The 18650-nt window shown below is 36.7% G+C and overlaps 2 protein-coding genes across 4 annotated transcripts in view; one reads left to right on the forward strand and one right to left on the reverse strand.

The window, feature by feature from the left end:
• The window catches only part of PPP1R1C (protein phosphatase 1 regulatory inhibitor subunit 1C), a 143109-nt gene extending 139704 nt beyond the window's left edge, over positions 1-3405 (forward strand). The window contains exon 6 of the mRNA XM_077957298.1: positions 1162-3405. The gene's annotated coding sequence lies outside the window, so the exon portion shown is untranslated. The remainder of the gene's footprint in view (positions 1-1161) is intronic.
• A 9193-nt stretch (positions 3406-12598) lies between these two features.
• The window catches only part of PDE1A (phosphodiesterase 1A), a 401882-nt gene continuing 395830 nt past the window's right edge, over positions 12599-18650 (reverse strand). For 2 of the 3 annotated variants that reach the window (XM_028830525.2, XM_028830528.2), the window contains one exon: positions 12599-15163. The gene's annotated coding sequence lies outside the window, so the exon portion shown is untranslated. 3 annotated transcript variants of the gene reach the window in all.

Consider the following 18650-nt stretch of genomic DNA (forward strand, 5'->3'; position numbering starts at 1 on the left):
TATTTGTTGAACGTTCAGCACTATCTGATTCCCAAGTGAACAGAGTTTTGGGATTTTCTTCCTCCTTAAGGCATTTAAATGAACCACAGACTATTCATATTTGTTAAGGAGTTAAAAATATTAACATTCTATAGGCCTTTTGCTAATTAACAATGCATATATTAGGTAATGTGGGCTGGATAGAACCAGTCAGATATTATTAACTATTCTATGCTGTTTTTCACAAGATTATTTGGTAAAGTTTTAAAAGGCATCGTTTACAAACACAAGACCAAAATTCAGGTTCATTATTCAATAAATATATATGAATACCTATGACATGCTAACCATTGTTTAAGTGCTGGGGATTCTAGGTATTAATAAGATAGTCAGAGTCCTTAAACTCATGGGTGTATATTTTAGTGTTTGAACACAGTCAAATGCATGTAAACTAATAAAGTAATGAAATCACTTCTGATAATGATAAATTTCTGGAAGGAAATAAAACAAGGTAATATTGCAAAAGGTAGTGTCTCCTTTTTATCAAAACTGTGTGACATTGGGCAAGTCCTTTAACCAGTCTAGAACTGAGTTTTCTGCTCAGTAAAACATGGAGAATTATACAATAGAAGATCAGATAATCTTGTCAGGGCCCCTCTGACTCTAAGATCTCCTTTCTAATTTTCTTTCAAGAACTGCAGGCAAGTCGTAAAGGAGAAAAGAAGAGATTGGAAAGCAGCAGTATTGTGAGAATATGGGCTCAGAAGAGAAAAGATATCTGTGTGCTTGTAGGACAGCCAACAGAATAAAATTGCTTGAGTTAGAAATGCACGAACACACACATGCATATGTATGTATGTATGTATGTATGTATGTATGTAATAAAATGAGCATTGTAACCAGTTGATTTCTGTCTTTTAAAATTTCCCTTTAGAAATGATCTAAATAGTGACGATTAGTTTTTTGCTTGTTGTTTGTTTTTAAAATTTAGAAGTTCTTCCAGGAAAACTTTCTTCTTACAAATCACTAACTGGATAATTGACTCTATCCTAGCACACAAGCTTTGTTGCTACTAAGTGCTGCATACCAGATTTTTCCCTTTACAGAGATTTACATGACATGGTATTAAATCCTCTAGAAAGTTTCCACTGTGTTCTGAAGTATTTTCTTTTTCTCCTCCAGGTGCAAAATGAATTGATAACAACCAGAAGTTGACTTGTTAGTGCTGTGCTTCTACTTGAGCTTGGAAAAATCCCAACACAAAACAAACATCACCTCCAATTCCATCATGATGCCACATTGCTTCCTACTGGATTACCTCCTGAAGCACTTTAGATATTTTATACATAAGTATTGACATGTTTTTCGGAAGCTGTTTCTTCACTTAATCGCTTTTTTTCTAATAATTTATATTACACCATTTGCCAAGTTCTTCCCTGTGGTTTTAGTTTATTTCTCTCTACTACTAAAAAAGGAATCTTGAGTTTAGGTAAATTTTAAGTGATTCATTTTTAGTTTTTCTAATTCTGGAATCCGAGCCTTCTCTTACAAGAGGAAGTCTTTCAAACACATTTTTTGTTGTTTCTTTTTCAAATTCCACTGTGTTTGCTTGTTGCTTTGTTTCTTTTTCAAATTCCATTGGTCTTGATTTAATTTAGTTCCACAAATTTTATTGATAGTCTACTACCTGCCAACTACTGAATTAAACAGCAGACTTCTAAAAATGAAAAGGCTATTTTATTGTCATTGCCATCCTGCTAGTAAAGATTTGTTCAATTATTTATAATTAATTAAGTAGCTTCACCTATGTTTCTCTGTTAATAATCATATTAAATAGGTATGACAGGTAGGATTTGTGTAATAGATAAGAAAACTAGAGTCCAAAGAAAATAAGTGGCCCCAAATGAACCAATAATCCAACAAACCCTTCCACTAACTAGCTTCTGACCTGTTTGAGTTGTGATAGATTTTAGGATAGAAAAGCCCATTCTCCTTAGGAGCCATAGACTTTTATTCTTTCTTATACTGTCTTATATATTGACTTAGAGCTAAACTTCCTGCAATTCAGACATAAAGCATAGGCAGATACTTTTGCTAACGAGGCTAAGGTGGGAAGAAAACTCTGAGTTCTACTTCAAACTGAGATGGCCTATAAGAAATAAAAGAAAGTAAATAAAGAAGTAAATAAGTAAATAATAAATAAATAATAAAGAAAGTAAAGAAGTAAAAGAAAGAAATAAAAGAAGTAAATTTGAAACTTTAAAAAAAGCATTTGGTTCATCTAAAAATGTTTCCTATGTCTAAATCTATATTTTAAAAATAACCTTTATGACGTAAAATGAGAGAATTGCTGAGCTTATGACAATCTTAGATATAATCTTTTCTAAAAGAACAAGGCATTGATCTTTAATTTGTTTCCCTTTCTTGATTTCTCATAAGTTGCAAAACAAAAATAAAAATAATTTCACAAATTGTTCATTATCAGTATCCTCCCTACTTGCCCCAGGATTTAAGTACTAACTTTTAGTTCCTACTCCTAGACTTCGTATTGCCAAAATAATAAAAATAATATGAAAAAGCATAATCACCCAGACCTACATGCGGAATTGTGGATTATGCTGCAGATATTAGATCATTGAAAGGAACAATATACTACTTAATGAGGAGCCAAAGACAACTTTCTACCTGCTGTTCCCTTCAAGCTGAGGAATGAGTTTAATTGACTTCAAAGTCCCACTATTCTCAAAAGTAGCAAAGGTACAACATGGCTTGATAGGAATCAAAGGAAGGGAACAACAAGAACTTAAAAAATAGTTTGCAGATGGTTGAACATCTCTTTAATAATTAGAGAAGAATATTTTTTCTTTCTTTATTGTTTACAGAGACCTACATTTTTCAAGGCCTTGCAGTAGACGAGTGAGTCTCCTGTTACATTTCTCCAGCAGCATATATTCTGTGGATGTGTTTTCCTAAGCAGACTAATTATATTACCGTATGTTGCTCTCTTCTTTTGCCCTAATGAAACATAGATTTTTCTATTTTGAATTTGTCACCTGTTTGTTACATTTGTCAAGTGTTTTAAATATTACATTGGTCCTTTATTTGCTTTTGAGAACACCAAATAGTCTAAAAATTAAAATGACATGAAGGTCAATTCTAAGACAGGAATTATACTACTAAATCCTGGACTTGCATATGATAACAAGCTTGAGCTACACATTTTCGTTGTCAGAATAAATGGAATATATAGGAAGGAGTTAATTACAACTGCTTAGTACCTAAATAAGATTATTCAAAGTAATTTTTCTTGTAGTATTGGCAGAACAGTGTTAAAAATTAGACATTGTCATCATAAACACCCAAACCTGTATCTGTAAAAGATAATTTAATGCAATATTTTGGGGAAAATATAGTTGCCAAAATTAATCACCTTGTTTTCTTTCATTGTGCAATGTGGAGTTAAAATTTTTTTCTATTGAGCAATGTGTGTGTGTGTGTGTGTGTGTCTACAATTTGCCTATGTGTTTGTATACATCGCTATATACACAGGTATGTGTATGCAAAATATGTATATATCCACATATATAAAAATGTACACTAAATATATATATGTGTATATACATAAAATGCTTTGCTATACAGAAATAAAAAAGAAGCTTTTTAAAAGAAAGATAGAGAAGAAATTTAACCTGATTTTTATTAAATTAAGCACAGAGAATAAAACTTCACTAAAGGGCTGGGTGCGGCGGCTCAAGCCTGTAATCCCAGCACTTTGGGAGGCCAAGGCTGGCAGATCACTTGAGGTCAGGTGTTTGAGAATAGCCTGACCAACATGGTGAAACCCTGGCTCTACTAAAAACACAAAAATTAGCCGGGCATGGCAGCACATGCCTGTAGCCCCAGCTACTCAGGAGGCTGAGGCAGGAGAATTGTTTCAACTGGGGAGTTGGAAGTTGCAGTGAGCCAATATCGTGCCACTGCACTCCAGCCTGGGTGACAGAGCGAGACTCTGTCTCAAAAACAAACAAACAAACAAACAAACAAACAAACAAAGAAACCCACTTTACTAAATAAATACCTCAAAAAGTTATAATTTCTGCATTCTCGTCTGTTAGGAAGAAGCCAGGTGAGAACAGAGGAGGACATCCAGAGTAAACTGGACACTGTAAGAGAGGTGAGGAGGTCCTCACAAAGGGCGCCTCTGGTGAAAGAGAAAGATGGCCAGAGGGAGAGGACCTGAGGGAGGGCAAGGCCAGCTCCTTCCCTCTCCGTCTCTGGCTACACAACTTATTCTTAGCAGCTTCCTGTCCACTGCTGCTAAGTCATCGCCACATGAATATGTCTTTTGCACCATGGCTATTTTCCTTTTGCCCCCATTTCTATCTGAGGAAAGGTTTGATGATTATTTCAATGTTGACTCACTCGACTTTTAGACTGCATCTGACTTACCATCCTTGTCGAATGCATCTGTTCCTCTCACATGGACAGTTTCCACATTATGAAAAGTCCTCTCCTTTTTCATTTCCTCTGCAGAAAGCTTGTTTTGCTAATGAAAAGTCCGTGAAATCGGGGGAGTTTGCTGTTCTGTGTGTGTGTATGGGTGTGCGTGTGTATGTGTACATAGTTTTCCTCTTTGAGAAACTGCTATTGTTGCTTCTCAGTGCACTTGGATGTCTGATGATTTTTTTTATTTAATGTACAGTCTAGGAAATATGAAGGTTACTGTTATTTTATCTTTATGTTGATATTTTTCTCTTTAATATTTGCATTAAAATTGTTCCCCCAAATAGAATAGCTGCATGATAAAGCAACCAACCAACAAATAAACATATCTACCTACACATACATATGTAAATCTATATATTAATCTCTTTCTGTATCTAATTAATATATATGTATAATTTAGCCTTTCCTCTCAAGCAAGGACATAAGTGGTAAATTAATGATAATATAATCTTTACTATAGAATGGCTGGTCTATTCTGCATGGAGCAACCTCTCCATCATGTGCACTTTTAAGATATTGCTACTGAAGTTAAAGCCATGCTAAGCTCTTGAAACTGTAAATATTAATTAATTTTAAAAGAAAGGGATGAAGCTCTAGGTAAGTTTTTATTTGTATAGCTCATATTATTTCTGTGTTTCCATGTGTCAGGTGATATTCTCAGAACCTTATATAGAACACTTCATTTAATAATTCCAAAAGTACCTATTAGATAGGCCCTCTTATTATTTCCATTTTATAGATGAAAAATTGTAAGCTTGTCCAAGACCATAGCACTGGTAAATGACAAAGTTAAGTCCAAAATTGAACTGAAGGCCAAATTTCATGAAATATCTTGGGTGAGATATTTCTTGCCTCAGGTCTTCCACATAAAATTTAACAAATTTAATGGTATCTGGATAAATACAAAATAATATTATTTTCTGTTCATCAAGGGGCAACAATGGGTCAGGTACTGTTTGAACCCTTTAAATATTCTTTGTCATTATTTTACCATTCTATCGAAGTATTAATGGTTGAGAAATGTCTTCAGATTAGGAAATGTTAAGGTTAGCAGCTACCAACCACCAATGACTAAGAATTAGATTCATTATTGTTCTAAGTCCTGTATGGTTCCATTATTCATCGTCAAGGCTGTAGGAAATCGACTAGGAAATGTGGGCTTTTCTCCTTAGCAAAGTCTAGGATTTACTGTTGCATGTCTCTACACCAGGAGGCCCATCTCCCCAAGCATACAGACAAGAGACAGACAAAGAGATCTTATTATTTCTCTCACATAATTCAGGTTTGTTTTTAGTATGCTATTAAGAATTAATGCACTCCTCATTTGTCTGCTCTGAGAAAAAAAAAACATAAATGGCTTTTGGGATTTTACAGATCTAAAGTGCTTGAAAAGTGGGTCTTATTTTGACTTAATTAACTGGAGATGTTATCTGAAAAGGACTGACTCAATCACATACCAAGCAGGACAAATAATAATACACTTTTCTTCCCTGCCTTCATTCAGTTATTCACATCCGTTTATTCAACACATATTTACTGAACACTTAATGTGTGTAAAACTCAGTGCTTTCTTCCCTAAAAACCCAGCAGCAAGTGTATGATAGAGAGCTACAATTCTCTCGCACAGAGGGATAGCAGATCAGCGTTCATCCAAAGAGGAGATGGAGTTCTGGTTAGAAGAATGAGAAGAGGCTTTGCGAGGAGTGGACAAATGCATAGACTCTTAGAGGAAGGAGGGACTGTGACAGGTAAAGATGGCAAAGGGAGCAGCAAGACTCAGGCAGAAGAGGCACACAGTGCAAAGGCATCAGGAACAGTGAATACTGTAATGAAGGCTATAACTGAAAATGGGCTGGATTAGTCTGTGAGGGGCTTTGAACATTGTGCTAAAGAGTTTAAGCTTTACCTGCCGGCCAGTGGCTCTCAAAGTGAGATCTCCAGTCTACTAGCATTCTCTTTGCTTCAGGCCCCATCCCAGACCTACTGAATCAGAATCTCTGGGGATGGGGCTTAGACTTCTGTAGTTTAACAAACCTCAAGGCTGTGCTGGTGCATGCTAAGGGTTGAGAACCAGTGCTGTAGCCAGGCCTTCCAAACAGATGTGTGTACTGGGAATGAGTGGCAGGTGTGCTGGAGATAGATAGTGACCTTTGCAGTCCTCAGGGTGGCTAGCAGGGCCTGGGGAAGCTGGAGCTCCTGGGCTGACTGTCCCTGGCAGAAGCAGCCTCATTCTTTTTCCTAGGGCACCAAGTTCTCTGACCTGAAATAGTAGTGCTGTGCAGAGCAGGCCTGTGGGCCAAACTTGCCATGTAGCTGGTCTTAGCATGTTCTCTCCTCACCAGCTAAGAAGGGTTTACACTTTTAAAGGGTTGTGAAGGAGAAAAGGAAGAGAAAGTAGAAGGATCGGAAGAAACAGAAGGAGGAGGAGGAGAAGAAAATCGTGAAGGAGAAGGAGGAGAAAGGAAAGGAGAAGAGGGTGAGGAGGAGCAGCAGGATGAGAGTGGTATAATGGTATGTGTCTTGCAAAGCCTAAAATATTTACTGTCTGACCCTTTACAGAAAAATTTTGCTGACCTCTGATGTAGACAAGGAGAAATTATTTTTAAGAAGACGAGCAATAGGTCCAAAGAATTCATTAGGGAGATTTAGCATAATAACAGTATACAGAAAAGACAAAGTAAAAAGAGCTAGAAAGAGAAGCCAAATGTTCAAAACAGGTAAAGTGGTAGACTTGAGCAATGCAATACTCTTTGATTAGAAAGAAGAAATGAGTCTATAAGCCTTAGAGAAATTATATGCTTTAAGTTTAAATTGACCTAAGCACAATGCCATGGCAGGCTCTCAACAGCCGAAGAAACCATAGACTTTGTCAAGTTCAGCAATCTTTTGAAGTTTGGTTTCATTTTGAAAGAGTAAAACGATGCTGAGGGCATGACCTCTGAAATCAGAATCCCAAGCCTGCATCTTCTGGGATGGAAGACCATGAATGCATTGCTTCTCCTAGCTTTGTCTCAGTCCTCCTCTCTATAAAATGGATATAACAGTAATATTTATCTCTTAGGATTGCTGTGAGAAACAAGTTGGTAGAGACACGAAACTTAGAACTTAGCAGACTTATGTAAGCACTCAATGAATTTTAGTGATTGCATGTTCAGATATAAAAACTGTAATTACTTTTGCACCAACCTAATAGGTTTGCCTCGCATAGCCAGGAACAAATGCCAATATAAATGAACAAACAATAGCTAACACTGAAGTATATGAGTCAATAGGCTCTAAGTTCCTTACCTCTATCAATATACTTAATTATCACAACAACCTTAAGAGGTAAACCCCGAAAGGCTTCAGGAATATATAGCTGACTTCAACCTAACGAATTCAATCAAAAGCAGTCAGGCTATGCTGTGTGCAAGCCATGTTAGGCTATGGGAAAGCAAAGTAACAAAACAAACCCCTGACCCCATGGAATGTCTAGTCTACCTTGCAGACTAACTGAAGAATGCCATGTAGATGCTATCTGTAACAACAACAAAATGGAGTTTGTTTACAAACAAGAGATTAAATGCATGTTACTTTTGTAATCTGAGACAAATTAAGTGACAAACTGTCACTTAAAAGGTACTGTAGCTGTCATTTGCTCCTGTTTCTCAGTGGGAAGATTGTGATTTCAATGAGTGGAGCGGGAGTTAGAAAACAAGGAGTTTAGACTTGAAATCTCTAATTTATTTTATGTGTTTTGTTTTGTTTTGTTTTTTGAGACGGAGTCTCGCCCTGTCGCCCAGGCTGGAGTGCAATGATGCTATCTCCTCTCACTGCAAGCTCCACCTCCCGGGTTCAAACGATTATCCTGCCTCAGCATCCCGAGTAGCTGGGACTACAGGCAAACACCGCTAAGCCCGGCTGATTTTGTATTTTTAGTAGAGACAAGGTTTCACCATCTTGGCCAGGCTGGTCTCAAACTCCTGACCTCATGATCCGCCTGCCTCAGCCCCTCAAAGTGCTGGGATTACAGGTGTGAGGCACTGCGCCCGTCTGAAATCTCTAATTTAATATTTACACAAACACACACACATACTAAGGTAAAATTCATGCTTGATGCACACGAATATTCTTAATTATAAATATATATTTTTATGTTCACTTGTTCATATGCATGTATGATATTCATCAGAAAATCAATTTTCAGTAATGAATTCTAGTGCACTTTAATAACTTTTGGGATGAGCACATTAAAAAGGACATATTTTATATCTATATTTAGGTAACAATTTAGAAATGGCAAGATGGAATGCCAATGAAGTCGAGGGTAAAAGTAAACACTTCATCAACATCCGAAGTTAAGGATTTTGAAAAAAAAAAGTTTTTTTTTTAGGGGGTGTGTGGTCTCTAAAAGATAATTTATAGGATCGTATCGACAGAAAAAAGTTTGACTTGGAAAAAAATAGATTCCTGCTCTTCGTATAAACTCTTGCTCACTACAGATCTTCATAATATTAATTTTTTCCTCCAAATGTATGAGATCAGGATGATTTTATATGTGTGTGTGTGTGTGTGTGTGTGTGTGTGTGTATACACCTCAGCTGTGTATTTCAAGATATAACATCATTTAGTGGCTATTGTTATTTACCTTCTGGAAGTTTATTAAACGTGCCTTGGGTCTCTCTGTTATTTTAAAATTTAAAATTACAGCACATGGATTAATACTACCGCTCCTTGGTTTTGTACCTCCTCACATGCTTAGTTCCCATTACCTTGGGAGCATCTGACTTCTGAATAGGTTGGTGCCTGTCTAACTCTGTGTTCTGAAAGCAAGAAACACCTGAAGGCATGATGTTGCCACATTAGTGGGGCTTTCTGAGCCTGGTTTTGCCTAGAGAAAAGCTAAATGTTGTGAGTTTTGTATTTATTTAATTTAAAAGCCCTCGTGGTCAGGGGAGGCTCCTGAGAATCCTATGCATGCTTCAGCCTTTTTCAATGTGCAAATCCCAAGCAGAAAAAAGACACCCACAGAAGAAACAATTACACTGTTGATTGGCTTATGATGGGACGCAAATACAGGACTCAAAAAGACAGAAAGTTGTACCATATGCAGAAAAATTTGCCCAACCAAATTCAGTTGCCCAAAGCCAATGCTTCTTCAGTAAACCAGAGAACAAATGTCATCTCACACACTGCCCATCTTTTTGCCCTTTCAGTTCTCCCTCATTCCTACTGCCTAATATGAACCTTTTTCTCACTGTGTGGTTCACCCCACAGTTTCAGATGGAATGAGGTCTCCCAGCTACCCATCCTGCACACTCTCTGGGCTTATGTCGTTGTGAAAATACACCCAGCTCCCTTTCCTTCTATAAACCAATCTCAGCTCCCTGTTTTCTTTTTTTTTTCCCTTGTGTATTGTTTCTGAATTCAGATGGCTTGCTGCTTCCAAACTGAACACAAACTCTTTTCCTTCCACTCTAGACTTGTCAATTAGCTCTAATGTTTAATGTCCTCTCCCTCATCCTATCCCATACATTTCAAGCATATTCTCCATAACTTTTTCTATACTTTAAGGTTTTAAAAAAAGCTGACAGATAAGAGTGAAACACCTCAAACTACGTTTTTAGGCTAACAGTTATGTATTTATCACTTGTGCAAGGTAAAGTTGACCTTCGTATGCTGTATAATTCAAATACAATATTTGATAGGCCAATGAAAACAGGATCAATCAACTATGTTAATGCCTCTTATTAATAATTTTGCTTTCAAAGATTTTTTTGCTCTAAAAGCCATATGGTCATGCTCACACATTTAATGTCTTTCTTCCAAGTCCTCCTCTAATTATTCACGTAAGGAACTACATTTCATCAATACAGATATATACACCTCATTAAATGACACAAGAGCCTGAACCTTTGGCCTTTGTTCCATGATGTTTGCTGACAGACCTGAGGAAGGGTATAGGAGTCAAAGCCACTTATTAAAAACCTCTACTGTGAAGAAAAACAACCTTGTATTTAAGTGGCTAGTAGGTACTTAGAATTATCTCCATAGTATGTAATGACTATCTAGAACCGTGATTTGTATAGAAACTGCATAGTTACCTTTGTAAAATGCCAATTCCAGTTTAAGAGAAACCTGAGATTATTTTTAAGAAGTTCACAGGTGTGGACCATATTTTAAGCAACAAGAATCTAGAGTGAGGACCAGTGGTTACTTTTGAAAAGGACATTTTACAGTTATATATTAAGCATGGAATACGGCTTCTCCCATCCACAAAAATAAAAGACAGCTTGTCTACAGTAATACATGGTTAAATTGGTCACCAAAGCACACACAATCCTGCTGTTGGTCACTGAAAATTCTGCCTTCTCAAAGTGGTAGTTTTCAGGGACAAGAGCCTGCAAAACGGAACAAAGAGTAAAAAAGGAAGGTAATGAATATCATAAGTAGAAAAAACATGACAGATCCTACTTCAGTGGCCAGAGGCAACCTAGCCTAGCGGTTTTGAGTCAGACTCCCTTAGACTTCAAATCTGGGTTTCTCTACTTACTAGCTGCTTGACCTTACACAAATTATTTTACCTTCCTCTGCCACATTTCCTTACCTATAATAAGGAATACTAATGTCTTACAGAGTAGTTGTAGGAAGTAAAAGAGATAATGTAAGAAAATAATATAATGCACTAGTATCACTACAATAAATGAAAACTACATAATTATACTCTTTAATTGTCAGAGATAAAATATATCAACTGCGATGCAAAGGAAACTCTCCAACCTTTGCACATATTAAGCAAATTACGTAGAAATTAATTAATGTCATTAAGGGATAGAAAGCCCCAACTAGAGCTTTAAACATAATGTTGGCTCATATATAGAAAATGTATCTTAAATATTTACAATTACCTCCAAAGAAGTTAAAAGAATAATGTAATAATGCAGGACATTATTAGGTGTTTGCTTTTTTGACTCTAAAATATACATTGTCTTTATTGTCTAGGACTTGTACTAAATGGCAGATAAGCTTTGCTGTATTTAGAAAAACATGTAAACAGAGGACAGAAGGCTTAATATATTGTAGCTTCCAAAGGAAATATGTGTTTTATATCTAAATTATATTTCTAAATATAAATACAGACTTTTATATTTAAAATATAGCCTTTGAAAACTTTTGATATTAGGTGGAAATGTATCATGTAATCATACTTAAAGTAAAAAATTCAGCTAAGTGTCACATATTTGATGACCAGTTAAGTTTTTACATCTTGTTCTGGAATTCATTGGCTTCATAGAGACACAGCCTAAGGTTTCACACATATCATGCCAGTTACTCTTATTTCAATTAATTGAGACTCACTGGGTCTTCACCTTGACTCAACACTCTTTGCTTCTTTATTCTTCTCTGGTGTTGCCGTATTCACGTTGCTCTTCTTCACAGAGCTTTTCCTTCTGCTGTGCTTCTGCCCAGCCCCATGTGGATGTTGTAGAAAGAAAACAAGGTGCTGGAGAAACATAGAAGCAAATCCAGTGTGGAGTCTGCCAATGGAGACCTGTATGGCCTTGGACAAAGCTTTTTCTCTGAGACTTGGTTTCCTTTGTTCATACCAACACCACTTTACTGTATTATTGTGAGGATTTGAGATAATATTGTTAAGCATTTGCATGGAGGGCACACATGGAAAATAGGCAATGTTTATAAACTTTTGTTTTTATTCGTTAAATGCCAACTGATGCACCACTTAGTCTTGAAAGCTCTGAAGACAGAAGCAGTTTTTTACCTCCTCAAATATACATAGGTGCATTTTATTTGCAACTCGTTACATTTTTATGCGGCATTTTAGTTATTATGTATAAATTATAGTCTGTGTAGATTATCTCCTTTATACGACTTGAAATTTCTAGAGGAAAGGTTTCCATATTCATATGTGCACCATGCTTCCAGCCAGGAGCTTATGAATAATAGGTATAATAATAAGCAATTCAATCAGTATTTCTTTAAAGGAGCAAAAAGCACTTTCTTACAAAACTCCTATCAATTTTTAAGTTGGTCTCCTTTGAGTTTCCCCCAATTTCTCCAACTTTTCAATGCCCCACTAAATTGAATTACATAAAACGCCAAATGTTTCACAAAGTTTTCCGTCAAACATGATTTATTTAGCAATCACATGTAATAAGAAATACAGAAAAATACAGCATAATAAAAACACAAGAATTGTAGGTTGTCATGTTAAAAATTAAATAAAAGAGGTTTCGGTTAAATGAAAAGGCATATAAACTCCAAGATATATGTGTTGGGAAGCTGAGGTTAAAAATGCAAAGCAGTACATTCAAGGCGCAGCAGCCTAACCTATCAATCCCTCTCTTCAGATGGGCTCAACAGTAATGTTTGCAGAAAGGACAGGCACAGATAACCTCCACTCTGACCTTCTACTAATTAGTGCTAAGTAGTAGCTGTCTTACAGAGAGGAAAACAAAGGAAGAAATATAAAAGCTTAAAAGAAAAAAAAAGAGAAGGAGGGAGTGTAGCAGATAGAAAGAGAGAGATTAGGAAAATAAGTACAGCAGAAGCATGACAAATCTTCTGAAGGAGTAAAACTTTTTTTTTTTTTTTTTTTTTTTTGCACTCTCTCTGGAAGTTTGGTCACAGTGCTTTGTAAGTCGCATAACCTGGGAAATTAGGTTAAAGCCCATATACAGAAATTGATGAATTCTTTATATTCCTCTACTTTTTAGTAATAAGGTCTTATAGATCTTAAATATTGATAGAAACAAAGTGGATATGCCTCCTATGACATTTAAGAAATAGTATTTCTATTTACTTCTTCGAGAGATTCTATAGCTTTACTGACAGACAACTGGCTCAAATAGGAACAACAGTAATTACACTCCCCAGATAGATTCTATTTTAAATGCACAATATTTTCTAGCTGGTAAATAGTTTGCTTTAAAAAGACATTAAAAGCAGTAGTTACAGTCTCTCCATAAATAGAAATAAAAAGTCCATTTGAAAGGACAAAAAGTAACCATGATGTACATATCTATAAATGTTTTTCCCAGCACATTATTATAGATCAATCTTACTGCTTACATTTAAAATATCAATTACATTGTAATGTTTATGATACAATTCAATTATTTAGCTGTGTTTTGCACAAGATTCAGGTGACACTAAAGCCAAGGATCTATTCACAGAACAATTAAAAGCATTTTATACAGCCTACATCCAAATATATCTTAAATTACAATGATGCATACTAACTATGCATATAGAATATGGCTTACACATTAAAAGAGATCTAAGTTGTGAGTTATAAAATCTCACCACTTAGGCTTAAAAGCTTCCGATTGTACCCTTTTCTAAAATATTGCTTAACATAGTGGAACCCAGGAAGGAAGCAGGTGCAGCAGAAAACTCGTTAGGATGGATGGATCCTCCTTCACATGATTTAACTGATGGCTACTCTTGATTCTTTCCAGCCAATTTTTACCTTTCACAAAGATAAATTCACTGAAGCTCACAATCATTGCAATGCTTGTACAGTGAAAAGTTACAACATCTAATTGTGCTTGACTTTTCTTGTTAGATAACAACACATAAAGGTAGTTTTTCAGCTTTGAGCAAAGGAAAGGGTTTGCACATGCTCAGGCAAAACATGACAAGGAAGCAGGGCCTCTGAGGGCTGCAGTTTGTTTCTGTGTAGTAAAATATAAAAGTCACGTCAAATAATGTTATCTGTACAGAAAAGTGTGGGTTTTCATTTTCATAGACATTTTTGAACACACACACACACACACACACACACACACACACACATTCTTGTCTCTTATCTCTTGGCTGGTAAAATATTTTGTTACATCCTGATGGGATAAACATCCCACTGGCAAATTTCATTTTCCATTCTAGTGTCTGTCTCCACCAATGGCTGGTGGTCTTGTTATCATGAACTGTAGATAGCATGTGACTTACTTGTAACCACACCCATGGAGGTAATGCATTCGTGCTTTGAAACCATGGGGCTGGACGCAGGCTTGTACACGGGTTCAGAAGAAGGTTTCGCTGCCATTTCCCAGTATGAGAGTTTACAAACGCAGTGTTCATCAGGCCACTTAGCTGGGGATCTAATGCTCCACTGTTGGATTGTAGCATTGCTCTGATGCTTCAACCAGCTCCTCAGCATCCCGCCTGTCATTCCATTCCCATACATTTAAAATAAGAAGGACAATCTAAATAGTCTATTCCCCAGCACAGCAAAAAAATTTTTTTCCATAATGTTGTTTTTGCTTCCTTTTATTTAAGACCTTGAAAAATTTATACTTATAGCACTCTGTGTAAGACAGTGCAAGGAAGTAAATTTTGAAATATCTCATCTTCTGCACATGCATTGCACAGTCATTATGACAGAGTAAAAGCAAGAAAAATTAAAAACTGTCTGACTTTTGTTTCAAAAATTCCTCTGGCTTGATTGAAGAAGGCCAAATTGTGGAGGGAAAAAAATGGCACAAGCACTGGCCAAAAACTCTGATAAAAACTTGAGTGTATTTATTTGACCAGAGTTGCTAGCTCAAAATTTATGTTCTTCTTAATTCCTTGTATAGGAGTCAATTAAAATGGCCCAATCCAATTCTACGTTGAAAGAGGAGCTATAGCTTTGTGGAAAGTTGAGAACTCAGGATGTTTTCATGCTGTTTTCATTGTCCTGAAATAAAATCCAAATGAAAATGTAGATCAGAGAAGGAAGAGTGGGGAGTGGTTGGGCACATGCTCGTCAAAGAGTACACAATTTCAGTTAGATAGGAGGAATCAGTTCAAGAGGTCTACTGTAAAACATGGTTACCGTAGTTAAAAACCAATGCATCATATTCTTGAAAACTGCTGCTAAGAGAGATTTTAAATGTTCTCCCCACAAAAACAGATGAGCATGTGAAGTAATGTTAATCACATATGTTAATCATATGTTAATCAGCTTGATTTAGCCATTCCACAATTTCAAAAAAACATGTTCACACCATTTTTATTTGTGAATTTAAAAATAAATAAATAAAAAGAAAAGAAAACATAGAAACTGAAGGTCATCACTTAGTCACACACAGGTATCAATTACTGTGTGGCAATTCACATTGCACTTTATATACCTTGTCAAAAATAAGGGATTTTTTTTTTTTCTTTTTTTTGTGAGAAAGAGTCTGGGTCTGTCGCCCAGGCTGGAGTGCAGTAGCGCCATCTCAGCTCACTGCAAGCTCTGCCTCCCTGGTTCATGATACTCTCCTGCCTCAGCCTCCCAAGCAGCTGAGACTACAGGCACCTGACACCACGCCCGGCTAATTTTTTGTATTTTCAGTAGAGACAGGATTTCACCATGTTAGCCAGGATGGTCCCAATCTCCTGACCTTGTGATCTGCCCGCCTTGGCCTCCCAAAGTGCTGGGATTATAGGCATGAGCCACCGTGCCCAGCCTGCTTTCTTTATCTACTATCTTTCTAATAGAGAGTGGTTTTATATCAGTTGGAATTTCTCTTCCTATTTCTGCTCTGGGTGTGTGTGCGTGTGTTTGTATATGTGTGTGTTCAATTCCAGCAAAAAACTGGTTCTCTAGATCAGATAGGCATATGGGCCTGGCAGGCAGTGTAAATGAGTTAAGTGGGCCAGTGTGAGTGTAAAACAACTAGACTCACAGGGACCATAGTCAACTAAAGAACATAAGCCCTGCCTAAAGACATTCCAAAAGATATTTTAAATCAGTGTGAAAGCCCAGACAAGTCTACTGACTAAATACAGCCCACAAATCATCAATTTTTGATGTCTTATTGTATAGCACACAATGTTAAAGAGTAGGCAATGGTCACGATAGGGAACGCTATCCTCCCAGTGCATAACAGGTCTGACAGTGGCTTGCTTTTGAAATGCCAGAATTTCCTGACATATCTTTCAAGAAAGATCATGTGATAAATGATATGCCATTAGCTTTTTAAATAACAAAGCAGCCTGGGATTATACATCCAACCATTCTATTTTATTTCCTTTAATAAACAAAAACATAAAAGAAAAATTTAAGCAAAACAAAACACTTTCATGGACTAAAATCTCTTAGAAATGATGGCAAAATTTTACAACAATGTGAAAAGTAGATTTCAAGGGCTTTTTTCTTGTCCTAAGTGTAGTGTTGCACATTGATTTATGAAATCTCAACACGGCACAGATTTAATTAGAGCTCAATATTTTCTGGGAAAGTGCCTCACAGTGGCACCTACACATTGAGAGCAAAGCAGGCAATGGCTTTCAGAGACATGGCCAGGCTGCTATAACATCTATACTTTCTGTGATGGCAGCCAGCAAAGAATTAGCTATCAGTCACAAAGAAGGTGTGCTATATTTGCAACAGAAACCCTGCAAGCCAATTCTGACCCTCAGACATATTTTTTCTTGTCCACAAAGCATTTCAAAAAACTTTGAGCCAACAGGAAAAATTGGAAGAGTTTACATAAAGAATCTTTCTTAACCACTAGAAACAGCTGGCAACACTGGGCCCTTGCTCTTTCAGAGTAAAAATCTGTCAGAGCCAGAGAGAAGCTGACTGTAGCCTTCAGATTGGGGGTGCTGTGTCCTCTCTGTTTCCAGGACTGATCACTGCCTGCTGTCTCCCAGACACCATGCCTGAGTCACAGTTGCCAATTGTCACCACTCCTGTTGTTTTTAGACCTTGCCCATCTCCCTCATTTAAAAGACCTATTTGTTTTTGAAGCTATGTGAATTTCTGTCTGAAGTTTGAGTAAAGATATTCCAACAATTAAACTTTGCACCAATTAACTTTGAGATAATTCCTTTAACATATATTGTAGGACTGTATCAACTCAGTTGCAGCAGAATTCTATTGAGGCTACATAATTAGTGAACATACAAAATTTATAAGGTGCTACTGAAGACCACATTTCCTGGAAAACTGTGCACCAAAGGCAGTGCTTTCTCAAACTGAGAAGGAAGCTAAATAATTTAATTGGCCTTGACAGAAAAAGAAATTGCCAAATCGTCTACTCGGTCTTAAATATTATATTTAGTTTGAGGAGGCCTCAAACTGTTCTAGCTTTGGGGGTTTTTTAGTTGAAAAATGTAAAAAGGGGCCGGGTGCAGTGGCTCAGGCTCACGCCTGTAATCCTAGCACTTTGGGAGGCCGAGGCAGGCAGATTGCCTGAGCTCAGGAGTTTGAGACCAGCCTGGGCAACACGGTGAAACCCCATCTCTACTAAAGCACAAAAAAATGAGCCAGGAGTGGCGGCGTGCGCCTGTAGTCCCAGCTTCTTGCGGGACTGAGGCAGGAGAATTGCTTGAATCTGGGAGGCAGAGAGGTTGCAGTGAGCTGAGATCGCGCAACTGCACTCCAGCCTGGGCAACAGAGCGAGACTCGGTCTCCAAAAAAAAAAAAAAAAAAAAAAAAAGAAGGAAAAAGAAAAATGCAAAAAGATACTTCATTAACTGCTAACTGAATCTCATCAAAACCTTTTCTGATGAAATGCCAGACTCTCACTTACAGATATACATTTATATATACACACACACACACATATATAGATATACATATGTATGCATATAAATTGCCTTAGGTATTTTCATACAATGAACAGTTATTTTCACAAATGTATTGGTAACCTGTTATCTACACACAATTTTTGGAAAATTTTCATAAATATTTAAGATCCGTTATCATAAATGTCTAGGAAATGCTGATCCTAAAGTTTTGTTTTGATGCTATGTGATGTATACTGGCTTGAATATGACCTGTAGGAAAAATTCTTAATTTTGTTTTACTTGGTTTTATAAAGATACACATTTGCCAACAAAACCCTTTGTGACTTAAAACATCTATAAATATTCCGCTGAATTAGTTTTCCCTAAAATATACCTCCGGGGCTTCACTGTGTATCATGAGGACATAAGGAGTCTTCTAAAATGATCACGGGCTCTCGAGGTAATAAATTTATAGTCTGGATAGACAGTAGGGGGAGGAACTGATGTAGCATATAAAACAATATATTTGTTAAAGATAGAGAGGGGTTTTCTTTGCTGAATAGTCACTTTGAACTTGATTTCTTTCCAAGCTTTATATACAAAATAGGGATCACACTCACTAACTCTGGAATTGTTGAGAAGATTCAGTGAGATAATATATACAAGATGTCCACCACAGTGCC

This window comes from Macaca mulatta, chromosome 12 (assembly GCF_049350105.2).
Source record: "Macaca mulatta isolate MMU2019108-1 chromosome 12, T2T-MMU8v2.0, whole genome shotgun sequence".
Classification (NCBI taxonomy): Eukaryota; Metazoa; Chordata; class Mammalia; order Primates; family Cercopithecidae; genus Macaca; species Macaca mulatta.